Source organism: Malaya genurostris, chromosome 1 (genome assembly GCF_030247185.1).
Source record: "Malaya genurostris strain Urasoe2022 chromosome 1, Malgen_1.1, whole genome shotgun sequence".
In the NCBI taxonomy this organism is placed as follows: domain Eukaryota; kingdom Metazoa; phylum Arthropoda; class Insecta; order Diptera; family Culicidae; genus Malaya; species Malaya genurostris.
Genome location: NC_080570.1, coordinates 118,745,511 through 118,770,204, shown reverse-complemented (window position 1 = coordinate 118,770,204; position 24,694 = coordinate 118,745,511). Strand labels below are relative to the sequence as shown.

The following is a 24,694-nucleotide window of genomic DNA, read 5'->3' as shown; positions in this document are numbered from 1 at the left end:
ACTTTTGAATTATATTTCACGCGGAAACCTTATTCGTCGAAATTTGGTATGGTTGGTATGAATGTGCCAAGTGTTATGTCAAAATATTCACTAGTGAGAGAAATTCACAAATAATACCAAAACTCTACACAGAAATAGTCAAAGTTAAAGGTGTTCACTTTCAAGAAAATCGTTTGAAGTAACATTTTTATATTTTCCATGTTCTGAATTTGCAAAGTCAAAGTCTTGGCATTACATTCCTTTTGTGGAATTTGGCCTTTCTGTTTCAACAGACTTCGCAGCCGATTCATATAGCGTACAGAATCATTGCATGGCTAGTACTATGGATCCTACTGACGCTATGAATCCTTCCAGGTCGGGGCTCGAACATACGACAATTGACTCGTCAGACCAGCGTCCTATGCATTGAACCACCAACCCGGGACAATGTTCTGAATGTACTCAGTTTCTATAAAATGCACGAAAAATGTATGTATGTATACAAATAACTCAAGTGAATGAAGTGACTTGATTATAAAAAATAAACAAATAAACTCGAAAAGATTTCATGCAATTCTAAGACATTCGACAACAACAAAAAACTTCGATTTCGGAAATCTCAAAATTTTTCGAGGTAACACAAAATCTTGACGTTTCATGAAATTCTGACATATGATCAATAACGACGCCGGCTACAACCAAGGGCTGTGCTGCTGAGGAAAAGGAAGGAATGTTAGTCCGGTACTCGTTGTTTCTAGAAACCGCGGGTACCACTTTATCTCCACGAGCATCACGGGGTAGGAGATGTGTTCAGGAATCAGGAATCAGAACAAATTGGCTCAAATGGCACGTTCCCCTTGATATTTGGAGATTTGTGCCTTGCCATCAATTTGTTTTTAGCATCATTTTCCCGATATATAAGAGGGAAGGATTGAAAGGAAATGGTAAGGGTTGGACTAGGAGGATGGGAAAAATTGACGACACAAAAACACATAAAAGCAGAAGTAAATTCTGCACCCCTAAGGGATGCTGAACAATCTGCTGAGGATCACATTTAGTGGAAGCAGAAGGAAATTCTGAACCTCTACGAGGTCCCGAACAGTCTGCTGTTAATAAAACCTCCAACCCCCGAGAGGATTTAGAGATCTTACAAAAGCGACACCATTCTGCACTCCCGGAAGAATGCAGAACGACTCGCAGTATGTACGAGCAGAAGTAAATGCGGTACCCCCCAGAGGATGCCAAACAATCTGCCAAACCCTATTTAAGGTGAATACAGAAGGGATTCATTCACTCCAGGAAGAACGATGAACCCTTCTGACTATAGCTCCTTACCACATTGGGTGAGAAACGAGAGAATATCCTTTAATTTTAGCTCCGCATACACAGACTCAACCATGTATGGAGAACCAAAAACCCGGATACGTAGCTGCGTCAATGCGGGACAGTTACATATCAGATGATATGAAGTACCATAATCGCATTCACACAAATCACACGAATAATACTCAGCACGTTGAATAGTAGCCATGTGATAATTGAGTTTGCAATGTCCAGTCAGAGCTCTGACCAGAATACTGCAATGTTGCTTGGAGAAATGAGCGCAAGTTTGCAAGCTGCGCCAGTAGCTGGCATGTTTGGATGCAGCCCAAGAACGTATCTTGTGCTTTATCCAACTAGTTGAAAGTGGTAAAGCTGGTTCAGGACCAACGAAATCATTCGTTGCACCAGCTCTAGCCAACTCATCAGCCCATTCATTTCCAGTAATACCAGAATGGCCGGGTATCCATATGAAGTAAACAGCATTTGAAATGCTGAGGTCTTCAATTTGAGTTCGACATGCGATCACTAGATTCGACCGTGAGTCATTCGAACTGAGTGCTTTTAAGGCAGCCTGACTGTCGGAACAAAAATAAATACGTTTACCACAGATCCTCTGCTGAAGTGCCGATTGTACTCCACACAGAATTGCGTAGATTTCTGCTTGGAACACAGTACAGTATCTACCAGGTGAATGAGACTGCTCCAGCCTATTTCACGACAGTAGATACCAGCACCAGCACGACCATTCAACAGAGAACCGTCCGTAAAACAAACTATGTGTTCATCAAGTTGTCGTTCCAGACAACCAGACAATCATTCCTAACGAAGAGGATAGCTCACATTGAATGTTTTAAAAGGAAAACTGCATGTGAGAGTTAGGTCACTAGGAGCGAGTAAATACTCATCCCACGGAACCATTTGAGACCACAAGCGAGTGTGACTGGTAGCATATTCTAATGGGTTACTGTTCCAAAGCCCTGTAACCCTAAGACGGTATGCACAAGATAATGCTTTTTGTTTTAGGAACACATGTAGTGGTTTAATGCACAGTAGCGCCTCTAGAGCAGCAGTAGGAGTTGTCGTGAATGCTCCTGTCATCGCCATTAGGACCATCCTTTGGAGATGATTTAGCTTTGACTGAACTGTCGCGACTTCTCCTTTCTGCCACCATACAAGACATCCATATGCTAAAATAGGTCTAACGATAGTTGTGTAGATCCAATGAATATATCTGGGTTTGAGTCCCCATGATTTTCCAAAAGCTCGTCTGCATTGGCCGAAAGCCATGCAAGCTTTTTTTTTTTTGTTTCAATTATAGAGGTTTTAACATTATTGTCATTCGCCTCTTCGGGCCAGAAAAACTTTCTGACCCTATGTGCGGGGTTGGGAATAGAACCCAGGCGGGATGCGTGAAAGGCATCGACTTACCCATCACGCTATACTCGTCCCCCCATGCAAGCTCTTTTAATCCTGAAATCAATGTGAGCAGACCAATTCAGTTTTGAGTCAAGAATAACCCCGACGTATTTAACTTGATCGACCACAGTGACCCCTGAACCAAAGAACTGCAACGGACGAGCTCCTGTAATTACCCTACGATGAGTGAAAAGCACCATTGATGTTTTGCCCGGATTTACAGATAATCCAAACCTGACAACCCCATTGTTCAACAGATCGCAGGGCTTGCTGCATTAAATCAAAGAGAGTGTTAATGCTTATACCGGTCATCAATATATGATAATCGTCGGCAAAACCATAAGTCGGAAATCCAAGGTTATTTAGTTTCCTTAACAAACCATCAGCGACTAGGTTCCATAAAAGTGGGGATAGTACACCACCTTGAGGACACCCACAGACACTCAGCTTTCTAATCTCTGGCCTGCCGAAGCGATGATCAAAGAAGTTGATTGCTAAGCATTGCGTGTATCCAGTAAGGGAAAAACCCAAGATATTCCGTTCACGACTGCAATGTTTAACCTCCTGCAGCCATTCAGCCATCGGCACGGAAATACACCTTGACTTAGGAGTTCCTATTTTTGTGGCCTTTTACGACATGGAATAGGAAACCAGTGGATCAATTCTTGGTAAAAAATAATCCCGCCGGATGCCACACGGCTTACCTGTTTGGTGGACTTATACCACCGGTACAGGTGGACCGTAGCGTTATTCTTAGCAGTTGGGAAACCGCTACCGACACTACACGGCTATCTAGGCTGCTCAGAGAGGGAAGTTAACATTGATGGTCAACTTCCATGGATGGCCGAGCAGCGATTTCGGAAATCTCAAAATTTTTCGAGGTAACACAAAATCTTGACGTTTCATGAAATTCTGACATATGATCTATAACGACGCCGGCTACAACCAAGGGCTGTGCTGCTGAGGAAAAGGAAGGAATGTTAGTCCGGTACTCGTTGTTTCTAGAAACCGCGGGTACCACTTTATCTCCACGAGCATCACGGGGTAGGAGATGTGTTAGTAAACGATATGTATTGGTAAACAATATGATCTCAGCAAAAGCTGATATTCTATACTCAGGAGGTTATTAATAAAGCATTATAAGTATGATGAAACACGACTACTGAAAAAATAAATTAAGAAATCTGATAACAATGATATGCAGACGGTCGGTTAAAATCGTTGAATTTCGGGGTGGTGAATGCTCAGTTTCCGCCGCTTGAGCATTTTTAGTTTTGCGAATCAACATTATTCAATAAATAGCACTCTCACTACTAAACACACACTTACCACACCTGCACTATCACTCAAAATAACTATTTCAACTAACTTTTTTTACTTTAAGGAGTGTATCGATAAGTAGTTAGCAACATTCAAACCGTTTTACTCTGAAATGGCAGCGTGTTTTGCGGTGACATGTTTGTTTACATGTCAATAACAGCTGCGAAATCGATTGGTTTCGGTACGGTTTATCGTTTCAATGATGAGTCGAATTGATCCGGAAACGCGAAAGAAAATTCTGTACACTTGGTGCTCAGAAAGTGGTGTCACGTACAACGAAATTGCAAAACGAGTGAAAATGCACCACACCAGTGTCAAAAATATTATCGAGAAGTTCGGTAAGACCCTTTCCATGAAGGATTTGCCACGATCCGGTAGGAAAACGGGTCCCAGCCAGAGATGCCAGGTCATTTTTTCAAAAATCTGTGGTCAAATCCAAAACCTGTCTGTGAAAATCTGTGACCGTTTTCCGTACCCCATTAGCAGTTCAAAATCAAAATTGGTGAGCAAAAAAAAAAAAGGTCACACCACCCATTTTCCGTACCATTTCTGCTGATCGAATTCAATTTAGTGAGCAAAAAAAAAAGATCTCACCACCAACTCGCTGTAACTTTTTGGTGCTAAACTGTACTCGATTTCCAAAATCTGTGATTTATTCAAGAATCTGTGAAAATCTGTGATCATTTTCAAAAAATCTGTGAAAATCTGTGTAGAAAACTCAAAATCTGTGAAACACAGATTAATCTGTGAACCTGACATCCCTGGTCCCAGCCAGCCCGGCCGAGACTTTAAAGTGGTTGAGTACATCTGAAGGTATTGGTCTGGCAAGCAATTTGTACCTGTGGTTTGCGGCTCCTCCTCTCTTCTGGCCGGATTTGGCTTCAGCCCACTACGCCAACTCCGTTCTACAGTGATTGTCAAAAAATAATGTACAATTCGTGGAAAAGGACATCAACCCACCGAACTGCCCGGATCTTCGGCCAATTGAAAGGTACTGGGCAATTGTCAATCGGAAGGAAGGTACAGTGTCCAAAACATGCAGGAGTTGAAAAAAAAACTGGCCACCAGGAAAGTCACAGAAGTAACTGTGCAGAATTTAATGAAGAATGTCAAGTCCAAAGTGCGAGCGTTTCACAGGAACTAGGATTTTCTTCAATATAATCAGTGAAATGCATAAAAATGTAATTTTTCTACAATATATCGAAAACTGATGTCAAAATATCGTTTTTTCGCTTTTTTATTCAATAATCAATGTTGCTAACTACTTTTCGATACACTCCTTACGTATCGAACAACACATTGAAATTAGACTTTTTTTAGAGCAGCACTCAGACACTGCATTGTACTCCCAGTTATGCCTACTCTCTCCGTTTCATGTAATCCTGACATTTGACATCAAAAAAAAAAATTTCGATTTCGGAAATCTCAAAATTTTTCCCAGCCCCAGAAAATCGATTCAAAAAAAAAATTTTTTTTTTGAGATGACGCTACATCTGGACGTTTTATGCAATTCTAAGACTTTTAGCATCAATCATCATTTCGCTGATGATTTTTTATAGGAACTTTTTTGATGTGTTTAAACTTTTGAGCACTAGTGCTTACAGAATTTGAGATGACCCTAAGATATTGGCACCCTAATATACATATAAGATATACGGATCAGGGTCATTTCGCCGAAAACCGTTTCGCCGAAAGTCATTTCGCCGGAAGGATCATTTCACCGAATGTCATTTCACTGATTTCTGCAATTGTCTTAATATTATAATTGGAATTGATTTAAAATAAACACAAATGATTGAAAATACGTTTACGCCCGCTTTTTGACATACAATTGTACTTCTTGAATAAAGATTCTCGTACTCTGGAATAAAGATTAATCCATGAACCTCAGGACGGAGTTCCCAAGGAAACTTGTTGACTATTAGTCACTAAGCATCAAAGCAATTGCATTGTATCTACCAAGCAAATGTATGTGGTATTTTCCGTATACTAAGTGAAACAATATCTAATGCGGCTTCACCACATCGATTTGAGTCATGTGCTGTCCGACCTCGCTCCCGCTTGTTCGGACCTAACTAAAGCAAAGAAATCTAGCTTTGAGTAGACCGGGCAAACGAGGCGGTTACAGGTTTGTATGCAAAAATCCGCCGCTTCCGACGGCGGGTCGGCGGCCAACTCAGCCGGCGTCGCCTCGACAGCTTTATGCCGCCGAGCCATTTTGGCTTCGGTTATGTGGCAGTTATACAAGGGGGCATAATAACACAAAAAATTTTATGATGTATTCGAAATTATCCTTTCGGCGAAATGACTCTTTCGGCGAAATGACTCTTTCGGCGAAATGACTCCTTCGGCGAAATGACCCTTTCGCCGAAACTACTTCCAGCGAAATGACCTATTCGGCGGAACGACTTTCGGTGAAATGGCTTTCGGTGAGATGACCCGCTCCCAAGATACACCATCAACAACTGCAAATACCTTGCCATGTTCTAAGTTTTTTTGTACATTTATCGGCAAAAATGAATTTGAACTTGTTGAGGATGGTTGCCTGTCTGCCCATTTTCTCGTACGTTTCGCCGTGTATTGGGATGCATCCTTAGTATTTCGTGATAATCTCATGGTACATTTTTCGGGCCGTCTTCGGGCACTAGATATTATTTTAGTGTCCTTTTAACGATGCTTTGGCTGGCATTGAATTTCTTGATGATCCGCAATAATCCGACAGCTCTGTGTTAGCCAGAATCGTTCTTACTAACACTTTCAAATGCACCCTTTGATTCTTAGTACCACTTCGACGCTTGCCGATTGATGGTGGTATATCACTCACGAAAATGTTTCAGAACACTGCACACGGTCGATTTAGTCAATGTCAACGATTCCGTGTTTTTTGTTTTTTTTTTGAACTGCTGGACCAAGTCAAGTTTTCGAAGTGGGTGAACCGAAACTGAATCGTGACGTAATTTTTCGAGCACTGGAAATGAAAAGGTTCAAAACAAACTACTCTCGAAACATTCCAGATCTGACGACTGGAATCGCTACAGTGAAATAAACAGTGTGGCCAGATATTGAATGCGAAAAATTTTAGTTTGTGGTCAAATAAACTTATTCCGTTTACACCGGCCATCGATTTACAATTCCGGAAGCACCGTAAGTAGGGGTTAAAAGTGGTCACCGAAATGGAACTGAGTCAGTTTTCGATTGAGAAAACTGAAACTGAAAACTGGTTTCGTACTTAACAACGGAGATCTGAGCTTCAAACAAACGATTTGACAGTATTTAGGGTGGAAACTGTGTTGGGTTTGACATCAAGCGAAAACGACATAAGAGATGACTGAACCGATTCTAACAATCGTAGATTTAAATAAATAAATATATAAATAAGCGATGACTAAAAGTGATACCTCACTTTAGTCGATGGCCAAACTAACCGTAAAAATAAATGAGAAACAATAGTACTAAATTAAACTCCCTTTTTGTCAATCTATTTGCCTCTCAATCTATCGTTTCTGCTTTAACAAAAGCTTCTAAATTGTGACTTGACCTGTTCTCGTTGACAAGCTGGCACCATGAATCACAATGCTTTCAAATAATAATAATAATAAGACGTTCTCATCTATTCTCTCCCCTGTAGCAACCCCGCCATAGACTTGATTGCAGCAACAGTAGCATGAACAGCACTCTTCACAGATCACAATTGATGTCACCAATTTAACCTGGTCAACCCTCTTCCTCCTAGAGGGGCAGCAGAACAGGCAGAAATCTGAGCCATTTGATGTTTTGTCATTGGCGTCTCTCTCTGTCTCTCTTGTGGTGAAGCAAACGAACTCGATCCGAAGCATACCTTCGCACTTGGTCAAGGTCGTTTCTATTCAGTTCAGTGCCTAAGTGCCGAAGCGGGTCATTTCCGTTACTTTGTTTATGTAGTTGTTTACTCATCGGTTTAATTCGAAAAAATAAAAGGGGAGAATAGTAGTGGACAGTAGACGGGAATGAGTAGGATGTACTGATTTCCGGTGCTGGTGCTTCGCTGTTGTTTTTTTTTTTCAAAGTGAACCAGATACCGTCTAGGGGGATGGTTCAAATGATTTTGAAACGTAACGGCTTTCAGTTAAAATCGAACATATTGAAATGTGCTTTTAAATCCTTTCATCAAAAGATGCAAACGAAAGCTTTCGGGTCCAAAAAAAAAAAGAAGAGGTTTAACCTTCCCGGTAAACTCTGTCAAGAACTTCGTAAAAAAGACTGAAGTTGATCGTTGCCTAAAAAAATCTTGTATTCATCAGTTAGTAAAAAAACTAAAAACTACAAAAATACTGCGGCCTCCATATCACCCACACAACAACATATTAGAGTAGCGTGAGTACCATCGAGAGAGACCGATAGAAAGAAAAACGGAACCGATCTCCTCTATTCCGTGAAACTCAAATCAGCTTTCAATATTTAATCCACATATGAATATGAAATTAGTTGGGCGGAAACTATGGACAACCAAATGCAGCTGGCAGCCGTTTTGAGAACATTTCATTCAACTGAGGTGCCAGCTCATGACAGCGGCAGCAGCAGCGCAGTACCCAAAAGTGGATTCGCCTCCATTCGTCAAAACGTCAATTTATATGACCGCTCTGTGATTGGACTTTTTTTTCTCATGGAACCTTATTCAATCTCACAGTCTCAATAGTGGGAGTGAGCTAAGCTAACTGTTTTAGTAAGCTCAAACCTATTCTTACATGGGTAAACAAAATATTTTAAAAATATTATAAGAACCAGTCGAATACTCGAATCGAATTAAATCGAAAGTTCATATTCTGGTAAAATTTTTCTATTATATTCACTTTTCGTCTTCGACTCGACAGTGTCTAGCAGTTCAAATTGAAATCCTAGGACACCGTAGCAGCTCAACTTAAACCGATAGGAAAACGTAATTTAAATTCAAAGTTTATTTATCAATGCAATTCTGAGGAAGTATCCGTCACCTGCTTGCCCCATCCCCGCATCCCCCCAAGTTAGGTCATTCGATGGTGGAACCGTATTTCACTGCTTTGCTTGCTCTCTCGTATAACTGCTAATTTATTACAGATTTACGATAGTACGTTAATAACCGTGAGAAAGTTTGCTTATGGTAATCAATGTTGGTACGGCGGTTGTTAAATTCGGACGGGTTTTGTTTATATAAGATGCTAGTCACTTTTTTTTTGGTGATGGGTTGTTCTTCCAAAAGAAATCTTTTCATGATATTTGAAGTTGAGAGTTAGTTGACAGGCTTTGGATTTCGGGCTAGACGTCAAGTGGTATTTACAATTGAAAATTTTTCTGAATCGATTTGTAGCTTCTAAGGCTTGTTCGCGATAAAATCTGAACAGATTAAATTTGGAATAAAAGATGGGTGGATAATGTTAGAGACATAACTGGATGACGTGAATACGAATAAAACCGACAAGCTTGTTCACACAGTCTTTAGCTATTTAATAGAAAAAACGCAAAATTCGTATTCGTATTTTCATATTTTCCCAGACGTACCTTTTGGAAAGTGTAAAAAAAAATTTTTTTTTGGTTATAAATTGAATGACTAAATTGACCGTTTAAAACAACATGCACAAATGTGTCCCTCTCCTCTCAGATTAAAGACTGTCTCAGAAAGTATGGACGCAATCAAATACCGCAGCCATTTCGCAATGGTTCAGAATCTGTCAATTTTTATGGCTGCGTCCTGTTGTTTACACTCTTCTCTAACCACTTGTGCTGTTATTTATTTGTTTAAATTAGTTTGTTTCGAAATGTGTGGAATTTCAGCAGAACAACGTCGAAAAATTGTGTACAAATGGTGCACAGCACGCGGACTGTCACTAAGAAAGATAGCAAAAACGGAAGGAGTAAGTGAAAAAGCCGTGCGAAATGCAATCAGGAAGTTCGGTGAGGATAACACCTTTGAGGATAAACCGAAACCGGGTCGAAAAAAGGTCCTGCTAACCCTCAGTTGGATAAACGTATACTGAAGGCGTTCGAGCAAAAAAAGGAGGTTTCTGTTCGGGATGTGGTTAAAAAAGTAGGAACTTCGAAGTCAAATGTTCTTCGTGCCAAAGAACGTTTGAATCTTTGAACCTATAAGAAGCAGAAACAACCAAACCGTAGTCCGAAACAAGAAGCATCGTTCAGGCCGACGGTTCGAAAGCTGTACAATACGATTCTTGCTGGAAATTTGAACTGCATAATCATGGACGACGAAACCTACGTGAAACTCGATTACAAATCCTTGCCGGGACCACAATAATATACGGTGCGAGAAGGGCAAGTGTTAAACCAGTCCGAGACATCAATTGAAGTCGACAAATTTGGTTAGAAAGCTATGGTCTGGCAAGCAATTTGTAGCTGCGGCAAGATTTCGAAACCCTTCATCACCACTGCTTCAATGAACAGCAAATTATACATCAAGGAATGTTTACAAAAACGACTTCTACCCATGATTCGAAGCCACAAGGATCCTGTTGTCTTCTGGCTAGATCTTGCTTCTTGCCACTACTCGAAATCAACGGTAGAATGGTATACTACCAAAAATGTCACTTTCGTCCCAAAAGACATGAATCCACCAAATTGCCCACAACTTCGACCAATTGAGGAATTTTGGGCATTAACGAAGGCACATCTTAGGAAACATGTCTCGGCAGACGAAACCATTCAACAGTTCGAAAAAGATTGGAAAAATGTTTCAAAACATGTCGCCATGAAGAATGTTCGCAAGAAGGTGGGACAGTCTTTAACATAATATAATATAATACGACACAATACAATATACGATAGCATAATTCATTACAGTGTCATATGTACCATTATATATATTCCTCAGATGCCATCATGTCCTCGCTGGTACTCTCACTCTAATTGATTCAGTATTGTAAGTTTATTGAAAAAAATTTTAGTGCTCGATTGGCGTCACCCGATGGATACGCGCAACTGATGAAATATGCAACTGGTGATCAAATTACAACACAATTTAAATTGGCAATGATATAAGAAGTGGTGCAAAATTATAACATTGCTGACAAAAAAAATAGCGGCTGGGGATACGGACGAAGTGAGCTCATCACCACCTCATAAACTTCCTATATGAGAAAGGCTAACAGTATAATTTTATAGAAATAAATCATTATCATGATTTTGTTATACACTGAGATCTCTTTTTAAGCGGGGGATACGTACCGCGTAAAAAAAACACGCAAAAAAAAGCCGCATAACTTCGTAATTCCGCGTAAAAAAAACCCTCTAAACTAAAGAAAAAAAATTGTTGATGCCAAATTTCTTAGAAATGCATGATACGTCCAGATTTTGTGTAATCATAATTTTTTTTTGTGAAAATCGACTTTGGGACATAGAAAAAAAATTTTTTGATGCCGAAAAAACCGCGTAACTTCGGAAATCCGCGTAAAAAGAAACCGCATATGAAAAACCGCGCAGAAAGAGACCCCACTACAAAAGGTTCCATCTGCATATTTTAGCATAATTCTTTATGTTTTCTGAAATTTCTTCTAACTCAAAAAGATTGTGGTCTTAGTCATAATGTAAGATAGTTAAAAGAGAAATTATTGCCAATTACATCTCAATAACCACTAAACAAAATGTAACTCTAATTTCCAGATTCGATTTAAAGACTTTTTCACTTCGTTGCGCTTTAATTTCTTATCATTTTCTTGAACTGAAAATCTGAAAATAAAGAATTTTTATCCCCCGATGCAGATTTACAGATTTTTCTCCCGGAAATACAGATAAAAATGTGGGTACCTCTGTACGCTATACGAAAATGAACAAAGCACAAGGCGGTGGTGTTTTCTTCTGCCGTACCAGCATGTACCGATGTGTACCGGTTTTGCATCGTCATTTTGTATGACGGTTTGAAAGTTTTGACACTGAACGCCCTATAATTCCGGAACCGGAAGTCGGATCTGGATAAAATTGTGCAGGATCTTTAAAGACAATGAGAGCATTAATCTGAATCAAGATATGTGAAAATCGGTTGAACCGTTGCTGAGCAATCCTCCCTTCGATTGCTAGTAGTCCCGAAGTTGGTTTATATATCTTTTAACAAAGAAGATCTGCCAACTAGATGAATCTACCAGCAAGTTTTATACAAGTTTGCACCTCGTTTCGCCATCTCTTGTGAAGAAATATTCATGAAATTGAAATTTTTTGCACTTATCGCGCTGTAATACTGGAACCAGAAGTCGGATCGGGAACGACTTTTTAAAGAATTTCAAGACCTTTTATTCGCATCTTAGTTTGTAAAACACGATTAAGAAATTTCAGAGAAAATTGAGTGCACTTTTTCTCATAGATTTACACATATTACCTTGTAATTCCGGCACCTAAAGTCAGATCAAGATGAAGTTAAAAAGCAATCTATTTGACCATAAGACCTTTCATTTGAATCTAAGTTTGTGAAAGTCGATTCAGTCATCTCTGAGAAAAGTGAGTGACATTTAATTCCATTTTTTGTGCATATCACCCTGTAATTCCGGAACCGGAAGTCGGATCGTGATAAAATTCAATAGCAGTCTATGAGACCATTAGACGTTTCGTTTGAATCTAAGTTTGTGAAAATCTCTGAGAGCCTTGAGTGACATTATTTGTCATATACATACAGCTATACACAAATGGTATACGACACTCGGGCCTCTGTTCAAATTGGTTTTCACAGCGATTGCATAGCCTTTCTATATGAGAAAGGCAAAAACATGACCAGTCGGATTTCAAATGTTTCGTTTGTCATTTGACACCGGAGAACGCACATGGCTCTTGCCGTGGACGCTTCAATGATTTGCTGGCAAGACTCCATTTGCAAGGTCGCCTCTTTTTCTTTCATCCTACAGCAACTGCTGCTAATTAGTCGCCGTTTGCTCCCATAAATGAATGCCACAATCACCAACAATTTTTAACCTTTCATCGGCGGTCACACTTTGTTTGTTTCATTTGACACCTCATTCGAACAGTTCGCCCCAATCAACGCGACGAAGACGACGCAGCTACTTGGCAATAATTAACAATATTGGATAAGGATATTTGATCGTTGTGTATAGTTCAAAAGTCACGAAACCTTGCTCGATGCATGATGCATCAGTTAGAGTAGGAGCAGGGACTCGAGAAACAATTGCACAGTTGTCGAGACTGTCACGGTTCCATAACACGCTCGCCGCGTCTCGGTCGGCAAAGACGAGGTCAATCGGATGCCAATTGAAAATGATTAGCACAGATATTGTGCAGCCTCCGCACAACAACGACGTGATAATTGATTGTCTGCTAGGGGTTATAAACCTATATCGGATGAATGGAGATGTTTTTCTTTAGTTTACTTAGGTTTTACGATTGGAAATCAGAATGCAGCTCACGAATTCGTTTGGTGGTATATGCGGTGGACATACGCATTGTTGTGCTTGAGTCGAAGTCTGCTTATTTATAAAATAGAACAACAAGTCGAACCATTTCTGTTCATTTCATTTATTCATGTGCACTGATTCTGTAAGACCATTCTAACAAGTTGTCTGAGGCTCTAATCTGCTTGCATCGAACAAACAAAAACTTTCAAGCAGTTTGGAAAAAGTCACACCTAGAGCTGCGCAGGAGCTGTGCAACCGAACCGCTTTCACATCATAGCACCAGTCAGTTTGCTAGTATGAATTGGAAGAGAACGTCTAGCCGGTGGCTGAAGAAAGTGGTGAAATCCCCGATGCACCGAGTCGAACCAAGTTATGCACATCGGAGAGAGACATAGAGAAGAAAAACCGCATTTCCCGGACACGAAGCGCCGGCACCGCACCGCTTCTCGTCGGTATGGTCGTCAGGCCACGTAAATTGGTTCAAATTTATAAACTATTATTTCAGCGTCGATTAATAATGCAGAAAGTTAATTTGGAGCACGTTCGTCGTATAGCTAAGTATTTTACTGCACCAGACTTACGGACAAAGTGGAAACGTGGTGTGGTCATAACATTATTCGCTGGTTTGCCGGAGCTCGGGTGGGGAGGTCTGGAGCTTTCTCTGGCCGGGGTGTCTCGTCCGCCGTTGACCGACCCGTCAACTTCAACTTCGCTGCCGCAGAGTCGCTGTCCGCCATGTCCGTGCAAATTACGATCTGCTGTTGATTTTAATGGGGATTTATGACCGACCGATGATCCGCGCGCTGTTCCAGTGTCAATAATAATGATCCGCGAAGCTGGAACCAGTGCATGGTCGCCTTTTATGGCGGTGCGTCTATTAATTTATATCTCTATCCATGGATGATGTTATCGTTTTCGTGGAAGGTGAAAAATCTTCACACCGACTGGTGTCGTTGTTCCAGTGTAGACTTAAGCGGATGAGTTCAAGGAAAAAATCCGGTACACGACCAAACGTGACAGTGGCTTATTTGGATATCGTTTTATTTTTCTGTCGCTTCTGACTCAAATATAATATTATTGCTATTATCTATTCTTAATGCTACGTAAGAATAAAATTATTCCTGAAACAAACATTTCTTAGTAGAAGAAATTTTATCAATCTTTATACATCATAAGAATCTTATGGAAATATAATTTTGGGAGCACAAATTAGGTCGGTCAATTAGAACGGCCGGAATACAATCAAATACATGATAATATTATTCTCCAGCATAACAACGCTCAGCCCCATGTCGCAAAAGTCGTGACAAAATATTTGGAAACGTTCAAGTGAGACATTTTGTCGCACCAACGGTATTCTCCTGACATTGCTCCTTCTGATTACTGGTTGTTTCGACGGATGCAGCACGATCTGGCAGCTTATCGGCTTACTTCTTTCGTAGATATCGAAAATTGGCTTGAAGCTTGGATCTTGGACCTCAAAAGACAAGACATTTTTTTCGAAACGAAATTTGAAAATTTCATGAGAGATCATAAAAAGTAGTAACTAGCTATGGAAGAAGTGGAAGGAAGATGACGGTTTGCATCTAGAATTGGAAATTTTATATTTTTCTCAAAAATATATTTTCCAAGATTACACCAGATTTCGATGTTTTCAGTGGCGTCTCGTGACAAAATGTATGGTTTGTGCACTTCTTATGTGGTATGATATCAGATGTAACAGATCGTTGTAAGTGAAACTATAGATTTAGGAATGGATATTCGCTTAACATCATCAATAAAACCCCTTCGACTTTGCAAATGAGACAGCAATTTGTTTCCAACTGCCATAAGCATAAGCAATGAAGCCTCTCCTGGCAATAGGCATACAAGTTCTCACAGAGCAAAACGTGACAGAGAACAACAAATCTCAGAGCTTAAGCTTAGTAATAGCTTCTCTTGTAGGATCTGTGCTTTGACTTATGTGCACGGAAAAAATACTAACAAGAGATACTTGAAATTTTAAGTTGGGTTGTATATGAGATGTGTGAAAATACAGGCAATTTCGGTGCAGAGCGCCACGTATTATCTACAGCAATGCGATATGAAAAGATCGTTAAGCTGTCATTGACCAGCAAGCTTAAGTAACTTAGGGTGAATTTGTGTATATTGTTCTGTGGACAAAATCACTAATTATTTTATATTCGGTACCTAAAATCTGAAAACCTAAAAAAAATAATTGAGATGCAGTTAATTCCTTCAATTTTTCCGGTTGTGCAGTGCACGAGGTGCACATAAGGACGAGACGCCTCTGGATGTTTTATAAATTTTCGAAAATATTTGGTAACAACAAAATTTCAATGGTTCTGCGATTTTTTCACACGAATTTTCAAACCTACGCGGTTTTACCTTTTTATATATATATATAAAAAATAGGTATGGAATTCGCTCAAATTTTAGAAAAATTTTCCGAGGCCCGGAGGACCGAATGTCATATACCAATCGATTCAGCTCGACGAACTGAGCAAATGTCCGTGTGTGTGTTGTCAACTAAGAGGTCGAAATCTCAGAGATGGCTGCACCGATTTTGATCAAACTAGTCGCAAATGAAGGGTCTTCCCGTCACCCAGAACGCTTTTGAATGGTTTTGAGATCGGATGTTTACTTTTTGAGTTATACGAAGTTTTATGTCAAAATTTTCAGTTTTTTGACAGTATCTGTCACAATTGACCTTGAAAACAGAATATATTTTCAGACTTAGATTCCGCACGGTAACACCTATCAAACAAGCCATAGATTGTTAAAATCCGTCCATTTTTAACGGAGATATCGAATTTTTTGTGTAAGCGACTTTTTCCCCTATTCCAGCAGCAGAAGTTTTGAGCGCTGTCTGGCAAAGAAATGCTTGGGAGCAACATAAAACACGTTTTTTTATACTGTTACATACTAAGTACCCAAAAGACTGTGTACAACATGATATTTTGCCTCGGACCGATTTTAGAACGGTTCGTTTTTGGCAACATAATCGTTCGAATATGCCATATGTAAATCAGATGATGGCAGAATTTTCGAGTTGAAAGCAATTCCATAATAAACTACTTACAGTAATAAATGCTAGAAGAACATAACACCCATATACCATTCGAATGAGTTCGTCCAGATCAGCAAATGCGTGTGTGACAAATAATTTCATTTTTTCGGAGATGACTCTACCGTTTTCTACAAACTCAGATTTATATGAAAAGTCGTATACTCCTAAAAAAGGTTCCTGAATTATGTTTGGTTCCGATCTCTGGTCCCGGAACTACAGAATGATATGTGAAACGAAATTAAAACTGTGTAACTCATTTTTCTCGTAGATGGCTGAACCGATCTAAGATTCAAATGAAAAGTTTTAATATCCTATAAAACAGTCTTTTCAGTCAGATCCAACTTCAGAATAACTTGGGTTGTTTCAAACGCATCTACGTGATTCTTTCTCCATGCCATCAAAAATATGGTAAGCAATTTACGGTTGAATTTTCAACAATATAAGGCAACCTAAAATAACTCAAAAAATTAGTTTTCTCAAACTTTTGGAAACAATGAGGAAAACTTATCACTCTTGTTTACCTTTTTCGCACCCGGACGACGGTTTTAAGGTAGTCAAGTAAAATCTGGAATCTGGTTCTTAACTTTAAAAAAATCAATTTCAGTATTCAGTTTCAGATTTAAAATTCTGAACTTAGACTCTGAAAATGAATCCTAGCTCTAGATTGCAAATAAGCACTCCATGTTCTTGCAGATGGCTGAACCGATATTTGAAAGTAGTATCAGTCGCTGTCCAACTAACCCCAGTTCCCGGTTTAGGAAGCACCAGTTCAGAAACTTCATTTGATTTTTACAGTGATGACTTCAAATTATTAGTTTCGAATGAAAAGTCCGATGGCTCAATATAATACTGTTGATTTTCATCCGGATCTTCCTTCCGGTACCGGAGCTATAGAGTTAAGTGTGTTCAAAATTCTTCTAAATTTGGAGAAATTCTAAATATGATTATTCAAAACTGGTTCCAATTTGTGGGATATGATAGTTTATGCCCGAAAACATGATGTTTCATGAATGTTTAAAAATATCTAGTAAACGAAAAAATTCCTCTGTTATGCGTTTATTACGCGAATTTTCGATGTTATGCGAATCTTTTGAATGCAGCATATATCTTCCGCATAAAAAAAGACCTGAGTTTAGTATTGTTGTTCTTAGCTTCTGTCGTCCCGATCGTAGACGGTTTGTGACTGTGTCGTACGAAACACGAAAGTTGATCGAAGTAATCGAGAGAGAGTTTTATAATTACGAATACAAGAGGAATAAAAACGACCATTTTCTAATAATTCGTTGGAAAATAATACTAATTATTTATTAGGGCTTGTTTGCGTCAAAATTTAGACATACACTCAGGTCTTTTTTTACGCGGTTTTTATGTGTTTTTTACGCGAATTTTCGAGGTAACGCGTTTTTTTCTACGCAGATTTCCGAAGTTACGCGGTTTTTTAAGCAAATTTTTAGAGTTATACGGTTTTCTTGTTTTGTCTTTAGAAATATATGAAACGTTGAAATCTAGTGTTATCCCGAATTTTTTTAAGTCAACTCTGTCAATTTTCAATTTTTTCAATAAAATGTTTTTTGAGAGTACACCAGATCTCGACGTTTCATACATTTCTAAGATATTTGGAAACCAATTGTCAATTTCGGAGATCTCAATATATTTGTAAATCCCAAAGTCGATTTTTTTTATTCAAGTTTTTTTCGAGCTAACACCAGATCTCGATGTTTCACGAATTTTTGAAGACATTCGGCAGCAAAAAAATTATATAGTTTTGCGGTTTTTTGACGCGTTTTCCGAAGTTACGCGTTTTTTTTTATTGCAAAAGAGACCAAATCTTTCGGTACGTACCGTGGCTAGAAAAATAAAATTGTCTCCAACTTTCGTGCATACTTCCAAGCACCGGGGAAAAAACTGTACCGAACCGTAATGATAAAAAAAAATCGAGTTGCATCGCGAATATTTTACGAAGTTTTTCTGCGTGATAATGGACGATGGAAAGGCTTTAAGCAGCTTCCCAGAATGTCTTTATACTACCACGCATCGGAACGGCATAAAGGAGCGTACCAGGCCGAAGAAAAGGCTTCCGAAAAAAATATTTGGTTTGGCAGGCAATATACAGCTGTGGTCGAGCTAGCCGAAGCTTCATCACTACCGGAACGGTAAACAAGGAACAATACCGTGAAGGTTGCCTAAAAAGCGATTGTTATTATTCCTATCTACGCAGTTATGACGCTCCGCAGGGAAGTCTGCACAGACCCTAATGGCTGAAGTAAACTCCAAAGTTCGTAGTTTCTTCATGTAGCCTAATTAAGTAGCTGTAATTATTTTGAATATGAATAGTAATTGAATGAATTAAAAATCCGTATTAGATTGACCTACCAGAAAATTTGATTTGTCTTGAATACGACGGGCGTCGTATCATATCTTCTGTTATCTTCTGAATATCTTTTGTTGTATTTAAGGCAGCAACAAAATTTCTTCTCCATACCATCGGAAATATGTTCAGCACATAATGATGAAATTTTCAGTAGTATGAGATATCTAAAAATAACTCAAAGTTGAAGTTTGCTAAAATGTTTGCTATGAACGGGCATTAACATGCAATTTAGAGTAAAAAAAGTGCGCAAAATTTCAACCGCACGAACGAATCATCGCACAAAGCGTATCGTGCAAAACCGACACATGGAAATACGGAATAGCTATGGGCTTACGACACGTTTTGTTCGTTAGTAAAACAGGCAAATAGTTATAAAGAATGAGTATATTTAATTGACTAAAGACTGTCCCAGAAAATATGGACGCACTTTGATTTCGCTGTAAATAATTCACAAGTGTAATATTCATATTTTATTAGATATACTGATAATATTAGACTACAACAACAAAATATTATTCTCAACATTTGCCACTTAGCCATTTTAGACTAGCTGCCGAGACATGTTTCCTAAGATGTGCCTTCGTTAATGACCAAAATTCCTCAATTGGTCGAAGTTGTGGGCAATTTGGAGGATTCATGTCTTTTGGGACGAAAATAAAATTTTTGCTAGTATACCATTCTACAGTTGATTTCGAGTAGTGGCAAGAAGCAAGATCTGGCCAGAAGGCAATAGGATCCTTGTGGCTTCGAATCATGGGTAGAAGTCGTTTTTGTAAACATTGTTTGATGTACATTTCGCTGTTCATTGAAGCAGTAATGATGGAGGGTTTCGAAATCTTACCGCAGCTACAAATTGCTTGCCAGACCATAGCTTTCTAACAAAATTTTTCGTCTTCAATCGATGTCTCGGACGGGTTTAACACTTGCCCTTCTCACACCGTATAATATTGTGGTCCCGGCAAGGATTTGTAATCGAGTTTCACGTAGGTTTCGTCATCCATGATTATACAGTTCAAATTTCCAGCAAGAATCGTATTGTACAGCTTTCGAAGCCTCGGCCTGATCGATGCTTCTTGTTCCGGACTACGTTTTGGTTGTTTCTGCTTCTTATAGGTTCGAAGATTCAAACGTTCTTTAGCACGAAGAACATTTGACTTCGAAGTACCCACTTTTTTGCCACATCCCGAACTGAACCATGCTTACTGGAACAGTCTTTATAATATATTATATTCTATTCTATTATATTATATTATATTATATTATATTATATTATATTATATTATATTATATTATATTATATTATATTATATTATATTATATTATATTATATCACTTGAATAACAATAGTTGTTTTCGCCAGACGTTTCGACCACCAGTTTTGATGTTCATCTAAGAAAACATTTTACCGATTTTCGTCTGAAAATCAGCGCTCGAGGCGTTTAAAAAAATCAGTTGAAAAAAAACCTTTCGGTGAAGAGTAATCTCTTTTGACAAAATGACCCTTCCTACGACGAAACGGCGTCTGGCTACATGACGCATAGTGTCAAATTATTTTCGGCGATATGGGTTTTCGGCAAAATGACCCGCTCTCCGGCTACCATTCAGCATCGTGAGCCACGCATTTGTTGAAATTTAGGCAATCATTGAGGGACATCATCGTATGCCTCTACTGGGAAGCACATTTAAAATTGAATTACGAATTTTTAAAATATATCCGATGATTAAATTTTAATAAATTATGGAATAAACGAAATTTTCAAATAAATTTTATTTGCAGTACACTGAAGTCTTTTTTTATGCGAGTTTAGGTACCGCATCACTCTGAAAAGAGACCTTAGTGTACATGTAATATTGTTACTTCGCTCTGTGATATATACAAAGGCTCAGTCGTAACAACAGTTTTGGAGACTCTATAATGACGGTGAGTGTGTGTGTGTCATCGTTTAGCAGTGTCATTTCATCGAAGGTCAATTTGTCAGCTTTAATATTTGTCCACTGTTGGAATTGCCTAGGTAAATATTTCTCTATGTGTCATATTCTATCTGACGTCTCGGTCGAAAACGAGTGACGACCGATTACCGAAGATTTGACATTTAGGGGTTTTTGGTTTGTACAAAAAGTACATATTTCGTTTCGATTGCTTCGCGTTTCACCATCGGATCATCAGTGCTTAAAGCAGTTCGAAGATGGTGGTTCAATTTGAACTGCTTTAAGCACTGTTGAGCCGAGGGTGGAACGCGAATAAATCGAAACGAAATATGTAGTTTTTGTACAAACCAAAAAACCTTAAATGTACTAAGAAGATATTTAGAAATATTTGTCTAAATTTACATCTTCTGACACTCATTAGCCAAAATTACTCATTTTTGCAGTTGATCCAATGAATATTTAATGCATTCTGATATATTTTTAAATGCTGAAACATGTTTGATAAATATTTCAATCTTTCTTGTAAAATAAAGTCATTTTACGAATTATTTTCTTATGCATTGTTGTGTCATATGGGGTCTCGAAACTCTGGTAAATTTAGTTTTTTACAATAGTTATGTATTGATTGGGTTTTTGAATTTGATGCATTGTTGAAATTTTTAGGAACCTCTAATCCAATCGCAACCCAAATGGTCGGCTCGAACGGTCTAACTGTTCGAGCTAAACCTCCGTGTCAACAGTAGTAATCAATATAAACTGTTCGTTCAACGGGTGGGCCACTCATCGATCTTTTCCCACTACCCCATGAATGCGAGCCATCTATTTTTCGTTTCACACCCCACGAGGTATTTAAATGTACATTTCATTCCACGTGCTCCCATCTCATTTCCCTGGTTAGAAAACTACAACGAATTCACTTGGCCTAAATTCTTTCAACTTCCACTGCGGGAACTCGGAGATCCTCTGTCCCAGCGAGTGTCTCAACTTACCGGGTTTGTGATTCTTCCCGGTGTGAAAGTGTGCGGAGCACTCGTGGATCAACGACATTCGAATGGTTGGTTGCAAAACAAGACAACAAGCGCGGAAAACTGCAAAACAAACTGTTGCCTCATGATGCCGTTCGGTCGTTCTTTCGGTCGCCGAAGCACAGCTCCGTTGAGGTTGACAAGGAACAGATCAAATTAAAACTGATCAATCCGTGGGTGGAAATTTAGGCAACCGACGACGAGTGCGGGAAGTGCCCGAAGATTTCGAACACGAAAGTGAGGCGGAAGAAAAACAAACTGAGTATATGAAGACGACAGATCCACGGGTGAGTAATTGGAGCTTCTGGGGAGTTGAACGAACACGACATATGACAACTGTCAAATGTCGACACGATTCAGCGATTTCAGTTGCTCCGTTACGCGAAGCGAAAACCAGCTTGTTGTTTAAAAAGTTGCAGTGTGTCCAACACCCGATTGTTTTGGATTCTTCACGTTGCTGGTGTTATCTATTTGTTTTCGGTGTGGGTTCTTATTGTTTGGAGTGTCTTCAAAATTTGCCATTTGGATGAATGATAAGCTTTTGATTGCAAATATCTTAAGTTGTACTTAACATAACAACATCATTCTCTCCATATTACATCAGAAATATGATCAGCGATTTGTGATTAAATTTTCAGCAGGTAGCCGTAAATATTTAAAATACTGGGTTTTCTTAAATTTTTGGAATCAACGAGCGTCAATGAGCAAAACTCATCTCGCTTGCTCTCTTTTCTCGCACTCGGACATCATATCAGTTCTGCTGTTAAATTGGATGAGTATAAAAGGCTGTTGAATTGGACGAGTATTACTGGCGAAATCCAATCTTTTCTTCTTTTGTATAGGACCTGTTGGCAATTGTTATCATCGACCTCAACAACAACATCAAAGCCGAATATTCATGGTTCGAAGGTCATGTTGTGCATCTGGTGGAACCAAAAGGGTGTTATGTACTATGGGTTGCTACAACCAGGCGATACCAGAACGGACGATCTGTATAGGCTGTAATTGATGCGTTTGAGCCATGCATTACGAGAAAAACGGCCGGAATAAAGCAATGACATGATCAAGTTATTCTCCAGCATGGCAACGCTTGGCATCATGTCGCAATAGTTGTAAAAAAAAATTTAAAAACGCTCAAGTGGAACATCTAGCCGCACCCATCGAACTCTTCTGATATTGCTCCTTCTGATTACCTTTTCAGAAATCTAAAATTGACTACAAACTTGGATCACCTCAGAGGACGAGACATTTTTTTTTAAACGGAATTCGAAAATTGTCTGAGGAGAAAGTAGTAGCTAATTATGAACTATACTTTGATTAATCTTTAAATTCATTTTATTTTGAAATAAATGCATTTTTGATCTAAAAAAATGGACCGAATTAATTTATACTCCCAAATATGTCAATGAATAGTGATGCGAAAATTTAGTCAGAGTCAGATCTAATAAAAGTCCTTTCATTGGCTCAAAATGGATGAACATGAGGAAAATTAAATGTCAATTTTTATTTCGTTTGCAAATTATGAGAATGAGGCCCATGTCCAGTTAACGACAAATGCGGAACAGTAATTTTCAAAATTGTGTTCTTTCTTTCGTTTTCAGTGAAAATCGTACAGTTAGCAGTATCGGTAATGGAAGAATCGATTCACAACGTCTTTTAATGCGATCATGCAGAGGTAGTTAAAATGCTCGCAATTTACATATGAAGTCTTGTGCAGTTGACCAGGAAGATTTTTTAACATAATCATAGAAAATGGGTCCATCAAGGCACAAAACTTTTTTTTCTATTTCTCATAAAAAAGGTTATCCCACACTGCGAAAACCGACTTTCGAGTGTAATATGCTCTCCATTTTCTCGATGATGGCTAATTTGACACGAACTTAGATCCATATGACAGGTTTTACTTTCCAACCATAAGGCTCCTCACTTCTGGCTAGATTTGGCTTCCGCCCTCTATGCCATGTTGGTTTTACTGAAACTAAGAGCGTTTTCCAGAAACTAAGATTTTTGTTAACATAATCAGAGAAATGTAAAAAAAGGTTATTTTTCTCCTATATAAGTGTCGAAAACTAGAACCAATATATGTTTTGTCACTCTTTTATTACAAAGTCTATATTGCTAAACGTTTTACGACACACTTTCCAGTATTCAAAAATTCTGAAACAGAATTTGCACCCATTTCTCATATTACCGGGAATGAGAAAGACATCATTACGTGATTTAAAACATGTGTTTGGTATGATTTTGCAATAACATGAAAACTTTATGCGTAAAACAGTTTAGATGGATTACACGATGCGACACTGAAAATACACCTGAAAAATAACATACCACATGGAATGAGAAGTCCCGGGCATAACAAAGAAAAAGTCGATTTTTACCGAGAAAACTTTTTAATTCTCCATTTAGAGTGAAAAACTTGACCCATCGGTCCTCAAACATTTTGATGCCCTTTGAAAAAAAAAAGATTTGTCAAGGCCTTCAAAATAGGCTCCCGCTTTTGCAATGACCTCAGCATTCGATGAAAATTGCTTTCCCTGGAGAAACCTTTTCAGATTTGAAAATAGATAATAGTCGCTGAGGGCCAGGTCTGAAGAATACGGCGGGTGGTGGACGAATCCGTACCGCAAATCATTCAATTTCACCATTACTGTTTTATCAGGAAACGAAACTCGTCTTTTTCTATATCTTGATGAAAACTAGAACTGGTCTGACACGATCAGCTGTTATTCAAATACTAGTGGATAAATTTTCATGAAAATTGGTATTGTGCCATCTAGAGGCTTGTTCTCAACTATTCACGTCTTTTCTGTGAGAGTCCCGGGACTTTTCATTTCATGTAGTAATGAATTTTTTTGTTCTCTTCAAATTGTATGTATGGACAGTTGTTCATTCAAACATG

The 24,694-nt window shown here is 38.7% G+C and overlaps 1 protein-coding gene and 1 long non-coding RNA gene across 11 annotated transcripts in view; both read left to right on the top strand.

Annotated features, from left to right (window-relative positions):
* LOC131425588 (PH and SEC7 domain-containing protein) overlaps positions 1 to 24,694 on the top strand; it is a 196,275-nt gene that overhangs the window by 76,706 nt on the left and 94,875 nt on the right. The gene's annotated exons all lie outside the window — the stretch shown is intronic.
* Positions 21,798 to 23,093, top strand: LOC131425590 (uncharacterized). 2 transcript variants are annotated; one of them, XR_009229001.1, is made up of 3 exons: positions 21,798 to 22,079; positions 22,431 to 22,568; positions 22,635 to 23,093. It is a non-coding gene; the product is annotated as an uncharacterized LOC131425590 (long non-coding RNA). The 2 variants fall into 2 exon arrangements; XR_009229000.1 differs by having other exon boundaries at positions 21,798 to 22,272.